The 13518-nt window shown below is 43.9% G+C and overlaps 1 protein-coding gene and 1 long non-coding RNA gene across 4 annotated transcripts in view; one reads left to right on the top strand and one right to left on the bottom strand.

The window, feature by feature from the left end:
• LOC105448347 (autophagy-related protein 16-1) overlaps positions 1–13518 on the top strand; it is a 391410-nt gene that overhangs the window by 250078 nt on the left and 127814 nt on the right. The gene's annotated exons all lie outside the window — the stretch shown is intronic.
• LOC105448345 lies at positions 3221–4172 on the bottom strand. Of its 2 annotated transcripts, XR_974236.1 has the most exons (3): positions 4129–4172; positions 3701–4064; positions 3221–3352 (listed from the first exon to the last, which is right to left on the bottom strand). It is a non-coding gene; the product is annotated as an uncharacterized LOC105448345 (long non-coding RNA). The 2 variants fall into 2 exon arrangements; XR_974235.1 differs by having other exon boundaries at positions 3701–4158.

Below are 13518 nucleotides of genomic sequence, written 5' to 3'. Positions count from 1 at the left end.
GAGCCTCTTACAAAACAGCTTTTGGAAACAGAATCCGATTTGCATAAATAAGAATGCCCCCTTCCAGAACTAAGAAGCTTAATTAAGACTTCGTGGATTCGTAATTTTCGCAGTTTTAGCGGAACCTTACCTGCGCTTGTAAAACCAGTCCTAGTCGCGGGCACCTAGGCGCATTATTTCGTGGTGGTTACTTCCGTGATCTTAGCTGAACTCGCGCGAAACGTCGATTGCAATCGAGGCGTTATGAATAGGTCGCTCTCTCGATATTTCTCACCCGGCGCGGCCCGATCTCTTTGTCGCCGCGATCGGTAGATTCGAAACGCGGATTACGTTTGCCTACGGCCGACACCGGCACCGGGGAGACTGTAAACTCGCGCAGGAGATCGTGTTCGGTCGTACACATAACACGTATCCGAATGCATCTACGTGTGTACAATGCAGTCCCATAGAGAGAGAGCTCTCTTTCCACGCTCGCGCGATTCCACGCGTGTATGGTACACGTGCTCCGCCGGCTCCGACTTCCGGTCGCGGTTACCACCGACGATGGTCCAAGGAATATCTACTTAATTGTAACATTGTTGGGTGTAAAAGCAGTCGACAGAGATATTAACACTAGTACGGTCGGAGATTAGACTCGATCTAGATTTCCCATCTTCCCGTTTTAATTGGGTGTAGAATTTCGAGAAGGGGACAGAAATAATAATTTGCGGTATAATGATAAAGAAAAATAACGGTTTGCTTTCTACGCTATAAAATATCAAGTCATAATGAGATAGGCAATGAGACATTTCTTACTGTCCCCCCCCCCCTCCCCCTCCCCGTACCTACACAAGTATGCAAATGTATAAGTTACTGAAAGAGAAACGCGCTATTATCGCGCCGAGTTAATACTGTAAGAATGCACTTAACATTTATTGTTGCGCGCTGGCAAGTTATCGTCGTAATGCGCATTTTAGCGCACAGTAACGCGTGATGAACGCGCGCTAATGGACAGGACGGTCGCGATAACGACATATATTAATGAATTACCACTCGCCGGCCACGTCGCGAGGGGGATATTCCGAAAGAATTTTATAGGCGTATCTAATTGTACGTGTATGTTGTTACCACCTGAACACTCCGAGGGGCTCGCGAGAGCGGCGTCCTGCACATTTAAATTTATAGATGCAGTTATATATACATAATGCCCGGCGCTGGTACACGCGAAGGCTTATAGGGTACTAACTGAAATATGCTCTTTCTGGCGCTCCATGAAATCACATGCAGGATTGAAACCGCTATCAAACCATTCGTAATTTACATCCGCCTAATGCGCCTGACTCGAAGATTACAATTACGGGATAAGCGAGTTTCAAGTGTCGTAAAGCGGGAGTCGTTTGCGCTTCGCGAGGAGACGTCATTTCGATAGCCAGGAAAATTAATACTCCGTGCGCACTAATGACAATGAAATTCCTGTTAATGCAATAGTTCGTGTATAATATACACAAACGACGTTCTCTCTAATGAACGCCTGCTGTTGTGACAATCGCATTTAGCAGATCAGAATAATTGAGGGCGCCCAATCGATTTTGCTGTTATAATATTAATCGGGCCCGAACCCCGTAGGGGGATGACAAATAGAGGAGCGTAATCGCGCGCATAAACCTTAAATTACCTTAACTTACGCGTTACGTCGTAGTTGGAGCACCGGTGCTTTATTATAAATGTTACAGACACACAGGGCGAAGGGACACCCGCGCTGCTATCGCCGGTTTAATCGACCAACTTTTCTGCCGTTCACGGCTATATGGCTGCTTCTGACGCGGGCGAGGAAGCAGCTTGGACGAAAATTAATGGATCGAGTGTACACGCGCATACAGATACGTACTTATGCATTGTTGCACGTAGCCATTCGTGAATTCACATAAATTGCGTCGCGCGTTTCCACAGAACCGCGGAGAATCCATACGAAACGGCGGCGCGGGCTGCAGGTTATCGTTTTGCGTATCCCGTCACGAGGAAGCAAAGTTTTGCAGTCGAAAACTACAGGACTCATTCATTATACATTTTTGGTAATTGTTCATTTTCTTTCTTTTTTTTTCTTCAAAATGTGCCACGTAGGTATACGAATGTGACAGCAGGGGGTGTGCAACGTGCGAGGAATGAAACTTGTGACAAAGATAAACTTCGGTTTCTGCAATACGTTTTCGATATAACCGACAGATTACGAATCTCTTGTGCAACGAGACGGTGCTATATGCTATCTTTGTAATTTCAGTAGGACAGTAGGACAACAATGGTAATGAAAGCTTAAAGAAGAGGAAGATAGTGACAGCCGCGATTGTGTTCGAAATACTCGACTGTCGCTCAATACAGCTTGCCTCTCATTTCAGGCATGATCGTATCCCTAACATAAAAACATACCTTATATTCTACCCTGTTATATTATGATATTTATGGTTTGGGCACAAGAGGGTTAGTTTCGCTCGTTTGCTTCGGGTTGACTCAGTTATGTCTCGTCTCTACGTGACGTTTCAATCTCCGGGTATCAGCCGTCCTTCAGCGGGGATTTCACAATAAAACGTTATAGACATTCATCTTCCACATGGGAGAATCTCGAAATCATCTCTAATAAACTGACTCAAAGTGGCTCACCGGTGCGAATCGCGTCGTAATATTAAATGACGCTCGTACACGTACATGTTGACTAGAATTAGTACTATTGGAGCTTCTTAAAATAAACGAAACTATAATTGATGGGCAGTTCACTTCGCACGCACTTAAAAAATAATTAAATCTCGACAGAGAGAGAATGAGAGAAATTACATTTTCAACAATTCTCCCTTGAAAAGATATGTCTCCGGTTACTTAGATCATCTACACTGTGCATACAGTACTTATACGTTTCGAGGCGCTTCGCACAGTTGTGTTGATGCTACGAAAATCGTCCTTGCGCGTATCGCGCGGAATGAGAGAAAAATATTTAATTTACCTCGTCTACAAGGGCCGCCGACGAACTCGACGAGAACTCGCGATGGCAGAACAACATCGTTGCTAATACTTGGCTTATTTATTTTACTTTACTGTTCGAATTTGTAATTTTGCGTTTAAGTAATATTCCTCTTTATCTCGCTTAAGAAAGCACTATCTAAGAAGAATCGATTTTAAGGCGTTTTCCTTTCCCTTTAACGAATGATTTAAGATCAACCATTTTCATTATTTCTCCTAACAACTTCGAAAATTGTTTTACTCTCTCTTTAATAGCCAATAATTTTCGCGACGGTTTGATTTACAATAAAAAATTTATTTCTTCTTCCTTTATCCTTCTTATTTCGTTCCTTTTCCATTGTGAATATAGAGAAATTGTTTATTTCTGAAATAATAATTATGTATTTTATGAAGTTTTATAATTATATTATAAATATTAAATAAGCTATGTTATTATAAGAATACTAATTATAAGTGATGAACTCATACGTTTAAAATTCGTGAGTTAATTATGATTATTGAAATTAAAAAAGAATTCATAAGTCGCCTTATCGTTGTAAATTACATTATTTTAAAAGCTTTTTTCGTTCCTATTCCATAAAGAGATTATTATAAAAATATATTTCACATGTATATTGCTACTGGGTAACTCAAATATAGATGTGCTTCGTGCACATTTACATTTCCCGAAACAGCATAACCTTTCTCCATGTACATTCTCCGGAGTAAGTACCGTTTCATATAGCATCTAAGAAACGTAATATCCGGTTGTACATTGGCCCCGATTCCACTGACACCTTGAGAAACTTTTATCAGGGAAATAATATCGTTGGAACTTTGGTATGAAGTTGCGCCGGCGAGCGTCCGCTGACGGAGAACCTTCCCGAGGAAAAGTTCGTTTCTCTCGCGTCATTGCCGGGTAAAAGTTTCACCGTCCGCGTGGAAACACACGTCGAAACTCGTGCGCGAGTTCGCGGTGGATGTTGTTGCCCTGCGCGGTTCCATGCACGGATATGTCGTACACATCCTCGCGGTGATATCGGCAAGAATTATCGCCGCGTCAGATTACGGGGACTCATTTCACCATCGCGCCGTTCCTATCGGTATAGAACTTGTTTTTATCACGTAAAAATTTTTACGGACAGTAACGAGCAAGCTTACGAAGAGTAATGGCCGGCATGGACACTTTCGGCCGTGGTCGCACGGTCGAGATATCGATCATCTCCCCGGACCACGATTTTCCGAGGCCCGCATACATACCGGGGGAGGATAACACACGGGGACAGTGGAACCGCAGCAAACGCGACTGTGCTCGCTAATAGATCCGCAAGGCAAGAGAGAGAGAGAGAGAGAAAGAGAAAGAGAGAGAGAGAACAGGGATAAACAAGGGGATAGGGGAAGTGAGCGAACAAGCGGGCGAGAAGGTAACGACCTACGGGAACGAGATAGAAACGAGAGCCTTCGAGGCAAGAGGAAAGTTGTGAAAAATGGACGACACTGGACCTGACCCCTCTTACCCGGCGTGCAAACAACTTCTACGTCGGGACCGCATAATCTACCGCTGTGTCGTTGCACCCCAGGCTGACGGCAGCGTCTCACCACTTTACCTGCCTGCACAGGTGGTGATACGAAGAAGTGCCGATGAAGTTGGGCACGCGGTACGTGTATGCGTCCGTGATGTGTATGCGTCCACTCTATTAAAACGTCTAAGAGCGCGAGCGCGCCATTATGTATAGCCTCCGGTCAAAGAGGGGTGAAGCCAGAAGGAAGTGAAACCGCGGATGACGGAAGTCGACGGAGCGAGTATGAAAGAGTGGCCCAAGCGTAAAAGGTCGCATTCCATGTGCATGTCGTGTGGTTGTTGGCACAACCCTCCCTCAGTCGATGAACCCGTCGTAGTCGTCGTCGTTGTTGTCACCAACGTTGTCACCGCGATTGCATGTTACGCCACTGCTCTATAGGTATTCTCTATCTACCCTTCAGCGTAGTTCCTCCTCCGGGCACTACTCGACGCTATCTCGCTTGCTTTGCCCCCCATCCAGCCACTTCTGCTCCTCTTGGCTTCGTCTTCCATGTAATACGTGTATGTACACAAGGTGTCTCTAACCAACCGCATTCTCCTTCATCGTAGTCACGCTTGCGTGCAAAATGAAATTACACGCACGCAAAGAATCGTTTCTAACAAGGAGGCGAGTAGAATCAACGCAAACGTAGAATCTGTTTAAAAAAAAACTTAAAAAACCGTGTCGAATTGTTATATCAATTACTTCTAATTACCCGAAATGTTTATTCGGGCGTATCGCGGGATGATGAATTTTTTGTCGCATCGCGAGCTTTCCATACGTCTCGTATTCATCGGCAGTTTCCGTACCCTTTATCCAGTAATAAAACTGGACAATAGCCTATCATCAGTGGCGCTGCGGCGTCGAATTCGCAAGGAGAACAACGGCGCGATTTCGCGCGACTGCAATACTTGTGCGTTAACACAAAGCGCGGTTAGTCAGGGACACTCTATATGTTCGGCAGGCGCGCACGTATGTGCTTCCGGGGGGGAAACGTTGTGTGCGTTTACGTGGATGTGGCGAACCGGTACACAGCTCTACAGCACGTCTACACGGCTCGTTTACATGTGTTACCGCGGGGGATTCTCTTCTGCCGGCTGCACAACAATGGGCGATAGCTTCATCAGCGGGCGCGCCGACGCTGCCGGCCGCGGGAGGCGAGGGTGAGTCGACGAACGGTGTCGGGGGTGGTAGCCGTCGACGAGCTGCTTTCAAACTAATCAAGCGTCGTCAAAAGGAGACGGCCGCGCGTTATCTTTCGACAACGACGACGACGACGCGCGACATCTCGTCGCGCGCTGACGCGCGTGATGCCGACGTCGCTTTTCGGACGATGAAACTGACTTCGCGCACACGCGCGCGACTCTTCGTTCCTTTCTTTTTCGCGCTCGCCGAAAGAACGCGGTAGAAATAGAAAGGCCTGGGCTGTTTAATGAGAGCGTGATACGCGGACGATGCGCGCGGTCGAGTGCTCGGACCGGTCGTGTTCCCCTTACGCTCGAGTATCACGTATACCAGATAAGCCTTTGTGTGCGAGAGAGCACAGATAGGACGTTCATTTTTGTTGCGTGCGCAAAAACGACGAAAAACCGTTTAACGTACGAGCATGGAGGCTCTTACGCCGGCTCTCGACGAAGGAGATCGTTTGTGACGCTCTACGTTTTTGCGTCCGGCGATTGAGGCGAGAGTTTTCTGGGCAGATGGTGCGTTCCGTTTTTGCATAGTGGAAAAATGTTTGGTGGAACTTCATTATCGTCGTAGAGATTACAACGCTTTTAGTCGGCGTGATGGTATTTGCCGTGGCTGTCCCGTGGCGTTAATCCGACAATGACCGCGTCTGATTACTCCGTGTTTTTTTAATATTTTTTTTTTAATTATTTTAGATCACGCGCGTACACGAAACGCCGCGTCGACGCAGTGATTTGTCATCCTCATTCTCGAATAATTCGCTTTGTCAGAAAGTAAAATTGTTAATCAAGAAGAAACGACCCCGTTCTCTCTCGGCGCACCTTTCGCGCGCGCGAAAGTGAAGAGTGCCGCGCGTCGTCGCCTGCCGTTTCTTCCTATTCAACGGATCCAACGGGGTGTTAAACGATATACCGTAGTGTCTGCTGTCAAAATGACGCATTGCATTTACCTTTGCAAGTACGTGACCAATGACGCGTGACGTAACCCAATCAATTGCTTATCCCCATTCGTATATTTGCCGATGTATATTAATGCGTTAGTGTACTCCAGCGAGTTGTGATTCTCTCACAGGGATGATGGATAGCTATGAGCGAGGTCATACGATGATATGATCTTGATTAAGCGTCGATGTTTACAAGACAAACGTTAGAAAACACACCAGGTGTCTCACCTCAAGTATCATCATAACTGCGTGTCCTAAAATACGTTGGACAGAGAAGAATAGTACAGGGGAAAACATGTTTGATTTTAGAAGCAATTTAACTACTATGTAATAAATCATTCTAATGAGTTTCGTAGTAGGAAAGTTATTAAAATTTATATACATATCATGAAATACATGGTATAAAAAAAAATGAAGAGTTTGCGAATGAAAAACCAAGGGAGCTGTTTCATGAATATTAGATATCTAATTGCAGCTAAATTTTAGGAACGTACATCGGAATTCGGATCATAGTAAAATGGCGTATTTGTTATTTGGGATTTGCCCCGTTTTTTTCTGTCCACATAGAAAGAGAGAGAGAGAGAGAGAGAGAGAGAACGAGTCCGCGCGAGAGAAGAACGAAACAACAGGCGAACGGCAACGATGGTCGCAACGTTTGGAATTCGTATGGTACCGTTTGCAGAGGGGGCGAGAGAAAGAGAGAGAGAGACGGAGCCCAATATCGGTTTTTGATGAAATCGGTATTTGTTCCACATTCCGCGCGCCGAGCGTGGACGTCTACTCTACCCACGTCACCGTCCATCAAAAATTTAATATGCGCTGTATGCTTGTCGAAAGGATGTTTTGCTGGTGTACGTACGCATATGCCAGTGTGTGCTCTATTAATCATTGCGCCCATATTTTGTTCAGTTAGTTCCGGATTCTTTTTTTTTTACGTTGTCATTTAAAAGATGTAGCCAATTATTATTCTTCAACCTTCCGACACGCCCAGATGCGTGTCAGCACAGTAGACTTAAGATAGATTTAGCGAGATGCTATCGCGTGTCGAGATCTTTTCATCTATTCGTCCGTGTCTCTATCTCGAAGCTATAAGAGCTATTATCATCTTGTGATTTGAAAATATTACACATATTTAATTAATACGTGTCATTCTTACGTACTTAAATTATTATAATAATAGTGGTTGTAATTAAATAATAGTAATTATTCCGATTTGAAATTGTAATTATTCGATCGATATTTTGACAAATGATGTTTTACAATTACCGATTTTATCGGCTTTGTAGAATTTCGATATAAACGCGTGTGAATACCAATCGCGTGCTATTATATCACTTTCATATCTGTTTATCAATTTTATACTATGCCTCTGCAGTACCTGAAGTGAAAAATAATCCGCAGATGAAAGCCGCGTGCAAATTTAATGCTTGAAGCGAAAGCAGTGGGTTTTCAACTCCTATGATAAATAGCGGTCTCTTGTCTCCCGCTCCTAAACAACCATGACACATTGCGAGGTGCGAATTTATGCTCTCGTGAAATTTCGCGGCTGAATCGTATAAATTTGTCAAATAATGCAATTATGTGCATATTATTTGCATTCATATTCACATTTGTGTTAGCCGATTCAACGACATTTCTCGTAAATCTCACGAGCGTTGCAACTCTTTCGCGACACTCGATAATCTCCGTCGCGATTATTTTGGAATTGAGAAAACGCAAAGACGACGCGGGCACGGATCATACGCATTCAATCGACAAACGCGAATCGTATACTGACCTACTATCTCTCGTTCATTTCGTATCGATTTATGTCATAGGACTGTCAATGATCGACGTGATTCCGGCCAGATCTCTCCTCGGTTATTTTTAGTACATTGTCCGAAACGTGAACCGTAATATCGCTTACACGTATATACCGCCGTCACGTTTCCACCATTCGGTGTCCGTATAATATCGAACTGGCTGTCTCCTCTTTCACCGGTTATTGCGGGCTCCGAAATTATTCGTAATGGGATTTAATAGGATTAGTACGCGAGAGAGAGAGAGAGAGAGAAACGTGCGTCACACGTTGCTCGGTGATAGCCAACGATAGCCGATACATACCAATTTATTCGGTAACAGCCTCCGCCTGGAATTTCTGCTTGGCGAAAGCGACGTACGTCTCGTTACGCGTTTGAACGGTTTATCGACGGTTACAGGCCTCTCCCCTTCGTCGTACACGCCTATACGTATCCACGTATACACGTACGCACACTCGCCATGTTCTCGAGCTGTTAATCGCCCGATCGCCTTTTGCGGGATTATAGTTAAGTCAGTGCCCAACCTGTGCGTCAGCCGGTCGTAGCGCCTTTTTATTGCCAGCTGATGACGCCTTAAAAGCACGTGGATAATAATACACGAATACCATGTACACCGCCGCCACCGCCTGTCTTTTCGACATGCCGCTTTACCTGTAGGATAGCTTTTTCGTCGCGGCCGCACGCAACGTCCACCTTGCTCCTCGTCTTCGTTACGCGGCCGGCCGCGACCAGTTTACAGCGTTTTCGTAATCGCTTTCGGATCGACGACTCTCGATCCGAGAGGCTGAGACGGAGCGCGCTTGATTCCGAATATCCGTACAGGCACCGTTAACTCGTTCGACTCGATTATCAGTACTGTCAGGCTCCAATCTACCGTCAGCCGGGCCAATTAGCCCCGCGTCGTTAATGAACGGAGAACGATGCCGCATACCTGTGACACGTCGTTTGGCCGACATACCGGATTTTATGGATAGATCCGTAATATTGTTATAAACCGAAGGATTTGTTACGAAAGCGACGTAGAAAAGGGCGTACACTGAAGAACGGTCTCTGTGCAAGATAGAATTAAGCGTCTCTTCTAAATCAAGAGACCGGTAGCTAGGTAGCGCGTACAGCCATTAAAAACTGGATTTATTACAACTGAAAGTACTCATTACGGAAAAAATATGGCAACAATTACGGCTGTCAGTGTCTTAATAAGGGCGATGAGTATCATCGTAAAAGTTGTAAAAAGCGTCAGATTCGCGTAACGTCGGCCCGTGCGGTTTACGTTCCACTGACCGACCGTACAAATTTCACAATAATCAAATTCTAGTACGAACTAATTACACGGAGAGAATTTTCTTTTAAAATTTACCGTGAAAATTATGTTAATCGTAGGACAACATAGTATTTTGACAAATTTTATGTGATTTTCTCTATTTTTTACTGTGCATTACAATAAATTTGTTGTAGTATATATTTAAAAAAATAGTGAAAATCACATAAAATTCGTCGAAATACTATGTTGTCTCACGATTAACATGATTTTCAGAATAAATTTTAATAAAATTCTCTTCGTGTATTTTTCTTAATTACAGCGAATGTTTAGAAATATATTTTAAATTAATTTTGGTACAGTTTATATTAAATATTAAATTATGTGTGTGATGTGTGTTGTATATATACATCAATCCTTCTACAAACACTTTTATTTATATAAATAATTATATTCAGCCGGGTATTCATAGACTATTCCGTTGCAGCATGGATCCCTTAATTACACGTCGGGAACGAAAATCCATTAAATCGTGGTTCTCCGCGTATATGCTATATCGCGTGATGTATTCGGGCCGTACCTTCGTATCTCCTTCGAAATAATTCGTCGTCGTCGCTCGACGTTAAGTTATGCGGCCGCTCGTGCGCGCCGCACGAGAATTATGTTAACAATGCCATTAAGGCTCGCGTTACGCCGGGCGGAGGCGTCATATTTTTTATTTCCTCTCCCGCGCCGCTCGAGGCCCACGCCGGCGCCCGGGTACGATAGTTGAAAAGGAGAAGCGGAACAGACGGCGAACGTGCGGCGGTAAGGGGCGAAGCGGGGACGAGGGGGATGCGCCGGCTACTCGAAAATTGCAGTCACAATTCTTCGCGAGACAGATATTATTACCGCACTCGCTGAAACGTTTCCGTAGCGCCGCGCCTTCAATTACGCAAAATGCATTTAAACTCGATACAGGCGCGCGGTGGCGTTGAAACGGTAATACGGCGCGCGACGGTGTGGTGCGGATGCTGTAACAATGACATCGCGTGATTCGTGGAGACACGCTCCCCCGGAGACGAAGCCGGACTATTCACATTCGGTGCGACATCGTCGGTGCCGCTCTCGCGTTCTTTTACGCGATTTCTATACCCGCGTTGATAGCCGCGAGATGATCTTCCTGGATGTCGTGACAATTTCCCGCGTATACACAACCGTAAACCTTGTAGGTTACTCATGTTTTATTACTTTGTCGTCTATTAGTAGAAGAACAATTCGCAATTTCCGAAAAAATTACGAGAGAACACCATTAGTTATCCACAATTTTCGGATTTGAATTGAATAGATTGATATGTGTCCCGACAACAGCTTGGTTAGAAAAGTTTTTATATCATGAGATCATTTCGTGCCGTCGACTGCCATTTTTATGAGTTTTGAGTGAGATTTTATAGCGGCAACTCTCTTACTGAATCATGCATTCATAAAATTAAAACTATCGTAAATCGGAACTACATATTACTGCCTATTTCATATGTTTTATACGTTCACATATCGAGAACTTTCTCAGAGAGAAAAAAAATAGCGAATATGAAGCTATAAAAAATGTGTGGAAAATCATAAAATTCTCAACATTGTTTCATTTGTTCAAAAATTAACGTTCATGAAAATTTATTATAGGTTTTAATTGCTTTAATAAAATATGCTATATGTCAAGGAATAAAAATATCAAATATAGCTAATTATAAGTAATGATAAAATGGAATTTATTAATGTGTGAAAATTTTGAAAATTGTGAACAATATCTTTTATCGGCAAAAAATTTCTAATAAAGCACATTTAGACGTCTTTTATTTTGCGATTTTAAGATAAAAACATCTCCAGCCGGTGCTAAACGTTTAGAACTCGACAGACGGAGATATACGAAGCACGAAGTATCGATTCTACAATCTGTAACGAAATTGCGATCGCCTATCTTACATGCGACGAGACTGAAACTATACGCGGATGTAAAAGATACGCACATTACTAAAGGTACCGGGTATAAATTTTATGCTGTCGTAGCAGAACCCATCGGGGCTCATACAACTTTGTACATGCATAAACCGCGTACTTCCGCGATCTTAAAACGTGCCTCATAACCCATAGGACCTTTTTATGAAATACCGCCGCGAAAAAGCTCTTACTTCGCGGGACTTGTACGTGACCAAAACGGAAGACACAAAATATGGCTCACATCATTTCAAGAATGCTTTCCCACGAATAACTTTATTCATATTTTAGCAAATTAATAATACGTGATCTGATAAAAATATTTTCACCGTACGTCACATACTATGTATTTTTTTATTGTTAAATTATGTATTTTTACTTTATTTAAATTTTATTATTTTCACTTTTTTCTAGAATATTTTTTATTTACAGCAAGAGGAATTACATTGAATCGTAATAATCTTTTCTACAGCAACACGGATGTAAACTATGTGATACTTATTTATATTATATTTAATTAAAGTTTGCTTAATCAAGTTTAATATAAATAAGCATCTTTATATATAGAAGTCATTAATAAGTGCGTAAGATTGGCGACAATATGTCAAGTCTGACCGATCCGTGTGTTTTTCGAAGATATTCCGTTATCTCGGGGAAGTAAATCATCCTGAGCTCTGGACGTGGGTGAATGGACATCCTAAACCCTCTGAGAAATGATCTTGGAAGGTTTATTTTTATTTTTCTGTGGAAATAGCACAGTATAGCCGCAAAACGTGCGAAAAGCGAGAATCTTATAAGAATCCGATTAACTTCATTCAAAGAAGTCCTACGGACTCTCCGTTTCTTACATAACAAAACACTACCTCATTTTCCGTATCTATGCGATACCACTTCCTTTCGATTTTCACGAGGAAGGTATTTACGGAAATATTTATGTATTAACGAGATTTGACTCTTTTTGATCGAAAACCGAACATTCCTGTTCTTAACTCGAGAATAACTTAAGTTTTTCCTCCGCGAAACCATTCACCTCGGCGCGTAAAAAAAACTTGTTACACGGGAAGATATCTACAAGACTTTCTAAGATGTTGAAGGGTTAACGAGAGTCAGCTGCTTATTATAAAGTCGTAGACGTCACTCCCGCGCGGTGTTTCGTCGGTCGCGAGGCGGAAAGACGCGGGGACGGACACGTAGAGGAGGAGTGCGGAACCGGCGAGCTTCCGAGGAAACGAAATGATTTGCGTGACGATTCGGGCGCGCTGATATCGCAATGGGAACGTAAAATAGTGGCGGTATCAACGGGGCAAAGCGGCGGCCTTTTCGCCCTGCCGTGAATCAAGTGCCGCGCAACCAACGGCGCGCGCGCTCACCGCGGTGATCCCGGAGGCCATGGGGGTTTTACTTATATGGTGATGTATTCCGTGCGCGCGCAGTCATCTAGATATATCGGGTTATCTCAGTCCTCTCCGACACTATGCCTCACCACGAAATGCTCGTTCCCCTTTCTGTCCGCCTGTCTCACTTGGTTCCCATCTATTCCTCTTACCGCTCCTCTTACCCTGTCCTCCCCCCCCCCCTCCGCGATATAGTTATACATTATTCGATATTGCGGTATCACGAGTTCCCCGGGGACGTTATTCTCATTGTATGCCGTTGCCGCCGCGCGGTTACACACGGTAGAAAGTCTTAGACGGGAGAGACACGGGGTGGACGACGCTCCGAACGCGCGGCGGGACGCGGAGAATCGTTGGAGACGATGATGGTGGGACAGGGAGGGAGAAGATGCGGTCGCCGAGAGGACGCAAGGTACAATTCAATGTACAACGTTTG

This window comes from Wasmannia auropunctata, unplaced genomic scaffold, assembly GCF_000956235.1.
Source record: "Wasmannia auropunctata unplaced genomic scaffold, wasmannia.A_1.0 LD336088.1, whole genome shotgun sequence".
NCBI classification, from domain to species: domain Eukaryota; kingdom Metazoa; phylum Arthropoda; class Insecta; order Hymenoptera; family Formicidae; genus Wasmannia; species Wasmannia auropunctata.
This window is presented reverse-complemented; position numbering and strand designations above follow the sequence as displayed.